Source organism: Micromesistius poutassou, assembly GCF_964030765.1.
Source record: "Micromesistius poutassou genome assembly, chromosome: 21".
In the NCBI taxonomy this organism is placed as follows: domain Eukaryota; kingdom Metazoa; phylum Chordata; class Actinopteri; order Gadiformes; family Gadidae; genus Micromesistius; species Micromesistius poutassou.
The window spans coordinates 2210116-2214593 of record NC_140291.1 but is presented as its reverse complement, the minus strand read 5'-3'; positions in this window follow the sequence as shown (position 1 = coordinate 2214593).

The window sequence follows — 4478 nt, the reverse complement described above, 5'->3', positions numbered from 1 at the left end:
CATGCTCCTGCAGGGGGGACAGAGATGATGGGGCCGTTGGATGAATGAATGAATGAACTCAGAGAGCCGCTACGAGCTCCGTCCACAGTGAGGGGACGGTACGAGAGCAGGAAGGATGCATAAATGCGAGGCGTACAAGAGCTGTTTTCAACAAACAATTAGCTAAGAACAACCGTACCCTCTGCCCCCATAACGGTCACAAAGGGCAGCATGTCATCTAAGCAAAGTTTTTGGTCGTTAAAAGTAGTTCTATTGAATTTGAATGTGTGTGTGTGTGTGTGTGTGTGTGTGTGTGTGTGTGTGTGTGTGTGTGTGTGGGAGACCGTGTGTGTGTGTGTGTGTGTGTGTGTGTGTGTGTGTGTGTGTGTGTGTGTGTGTGTGTGTGTGTGTGTGGAGAGAGAAAGGGGATCCATTTGTTCTCTAATGGCCAGCCTCCAGGTATTTCTCCATTGTCATTAGTAAAAGTCGGCAGAAGGTACCTGCGGCTGAATTGATTGCAAAACTCCCCCGCAAACATAACATGGATAATTTGGACACACACACACACACACACACACACACACAAAGACCCCAAGCACACACACACAGAAACCCAGACACGCATGCAAACAGGTACACAACACAGGTCATTCAGTCCCTGTCAGATGAGACCAATAAGCGATAGACCTTCAATGGGAAAATCTATAAAGGACCACAGGGCTACAGACAAGCAACAAAAAGCGTGTGTGTGTGTGTGTGTCGGTGTCGGTGTGTGTATGTGTGTATGTGTGTTGGAGGGGGGGTGTGTTATTGTCTCCAACATAAACAGATGAGTCATTAGTTCGATCTCTATCACCCCACCCCACCCCCCACACACACACACACACACACACACACACACACACACACACACACGCGCGCCCTCCTCTGCCTCCACCAGATGCCGAGCAGACGGCCTTCATTCTTGGATGATTGCTCCTGCACCTCCCCGCTTACACCTGCCAGCACACCTGAGTCACCGTCACACACACACACACACACACACACATTAAGTTTAGTGTGTCTGTTCCTGCTGCGATATTCAAACAAACAATGACTACTGCTGCCGTAACAGAGACTCCCCCCCCCCCAGTTGGTCCCACAAAAAAACAAACACTACAAAACCAACTCAGTGACAACTAAGTTGTCACTGAGTTGGCTGGCACTATTAGACCCTGCAGTCCCGTTGTTATTCTGTGTTCTATCTAGACACGTCTGGGGGGGGCGGGGGTGGGGCTGGGTGCTAGTAGCTCAGGTGGTGGAGCAGGAGGTCGTCTGACAACTGGAAGGTCGCCGGCTCCTCCTAAGCTAAGCGTTGCGGTGTCCCTGAGCAAGGCATTAAACCCTGACTGCTCCCGATGAGCTGGCTGTGTCCCCTTTGCATGACTGACACCGCCGTCGGTGGATGAATGAATGTGTGCATGAATATGTGCATGAATGGGGTGAATGGGGTGAATGGGGTGAATGGGGTGAATGGGGTGAATGGGGTGTAAAAGGGCTATGTTTCACATCCAGGGGATGGTGAGCAGCAGAATGATGGAGGCACTGTGGACTACAGGACAGGACAAAAACGAAAAGACGGAACACAACAGACAGACTTCCTGCTGAGAGTGTCCTCTGGCGGTAAGCTCTGTTTCCTCTGCTTAGCTGCAACATGACCCCGCCATCAATACCCATCCGCACACACACACACACACACACACACAATCCAATACACACATGCACACTGCTTCACGGACACGCACACACACGCCGACACCGGTGATCTCATCTGATGTGTGAGCAGCACTTAGTCTCAGGACTTCCCTTTTAACCCCGATACCACCGCAGAAGAGACAGACTGTCTGTAACATACACACACACGCACACACGCATACCGCACACACACACACACACATGGTGTCATACACACACACACGCGCACGCACACACACACACACACAATGTAGGCTACAAAATGAACAAACAAAGACACACACACACATTACAAACCCATTACACACATAAATTACAAAACGATCATAAATCACTCGATCATCAAGTTCCACCGTTCACTGCACTCCTGGATTTCAATCTCAATTACACAGGCACACACACACACACACACATAAACACACACACACACACACACACACACACACACACAAACACACAAATACATACGCACACAATGTATTGGTGTGTAGAAATTCAACATAATTAGTGCGTGGCGCACTCTCATCTAATTGTGGGTTACACCCTCGTGTTTCCAGGGTTAGGCGCTCAGCAGGGGGTACCTACAGAGAATCACCGGACCAGGACGTACATCACGGCCGCATTAGCGGTCAGCGGAGCGGTGGCGCTCCTGGCTTTAGAGTCCTGCAGCGCCACCTGAGCAACAACGCCGGCTAATTAACGCCTGGGAGAGAGCGCTGTTAGCTATAGAGAGGAGAGACAGCCCGTCAATACAGGATTAAGATCAGGAGACACGCGCACGCATCCATACCCTGCTGCAAAGCGGCTGTAGTACGTGTCCTTAAAGCGTCCTCGTCTGGCTTCAGGAAAAATGGCAAGTCATATTTGGCACATTTACTTTTTAGACTCTTAAAGCTACGGTCAGCAATTCTTGGAGAGAGTTCTTTGTCGTAATAAATCAAATGCTCTGAGGGAAAAGTTAGAAAAAAAAATCCTGTGTTTGTGGCCATTGCAGGCCTTTAATAATGCATCCGACAATCATTTAATTCACCCGAAAACATAATGATTGGCTGGCCTGCCTTTCTGCGTACCTGTCTACCTGAACACACCACTCATTCATTGTGCATGACCGTGAGTCTCCCACACAGGCAAGGCCGGCCTATGGGAGCTAGCGAGCTGGTCATGTGTTCTGTCGGATTGGCTTTGGAGGAGGGCCTGAACGGTGGGGTTGATTTTTATTGGATGAAATCGAGTTATTCTGGCCCGGCCCAGGTCCAAATCGCTGACCTGAGCTGTAAGAGATGCTTTTAGGATTGAATTTCATGAAAGTTTGTCAATATAGGGTTGTTGTATTCTATTGTTTATTGTATCACTCTCCCAAGCCCAATAGACAGCGATACATATCTTGTATCTTATTGGATTTCCCTCACGGGATTAATAAACCGTCTTATCTTATCTTAACGCAATGTCCAATGATATTCGTCATATAATATAGAATTGAATTATGTATGTATGAAAGGAACTCTTGTATCAACGTAACAACATACATATATATAACTATATATAGTTATATATATATATATATATAGTTATATATATCTAACTATATATATATATATATATATATATACATATATATATATATATATATATATATACATATATATATGCAGGGTAATTGGTGGTTAAGTAGAGCTCTGTCAGACTGCCAGTCCTCCTGTATTATGGGACGTCAGATCAAACATGTCGCAGATGAACACGAGGATTAGCATAAGCAATGCGAGCGCGCGTCTAAGCCTCTGCTTTAAGGAGCCACTTCTCCTGTAATCCCATTCCCCAACATCCCCCCCCCCCTGCTGCCCTCCCTCGGGGGTTAGCTGCTGTGCGGGCCAGCATCTTGTGGGATAGGTTATGGCGGGTGAGGTCCTGGTGGGTTAGGTTATGGCGGGTGAGGTCCGGGTGGGTTAGGTTATGGCGGGTGAGGTCCTGGTGGGTTAGGTCCAGATGGGTTAGGTTATGGCGGGTGAGGTCCTGGTGGGTTAGGTCCAGATGGGTTAGGTTATGGCGGGTGAGGTCCCGGTGGGTTAGGTCCGTGTAGGTTAGCTTCTGGTGGGTAAGGTCCTGCTACGTAAGCCCTGTTGGGGATTAGCTGCTGCTGGGTAAGCCCTGTTGGGGTCGCTGTCGGTGGGTTAGCCCTGTTGGGGTCACTGTCGGTGGGTTAGCCCTGGTGTCATAGTGGCCCTGGTGGGCTTGCCAGGGCCTGCCACGGCCCCTCTGGGTTATCGATCTCCAGAGGAACACCCAGCTTGGAACAACGAACAAAAGGTTGTTTGGCGCACATGAACGTCACACATGTTCACGTCTGCAAAATGTGGTTTCCCGTCCTATATCACATCATATATAACGTCCGATGAATCGCCCTGTATCCCATCCTATAAATCATCCTTTATGAAATCGAAAAAAAAACGTCTTACATTATACCAATTAAATACTATATCAAATCACGCAGCATATCCTACAGAACATCCTACACATCATATATCACATCTTACAAAATCATACATAACATAATTCACACGCTATATCACATCCTCTAAATCCTATAACAAATGTTCGCACGAGCTAAAGTCCCACGAGCACAGATCATTCTAGATGCTCTTCATCTCTCTACCCTATAATAACCTTCCCATGACGCTCTGTGGTGAGGTGAGGTGACACTCATTCAACAGCTCTGTCCATTCTTAAGACTCAACACCGAGCCAATCTAACCTAAACCCTTTTCCCCC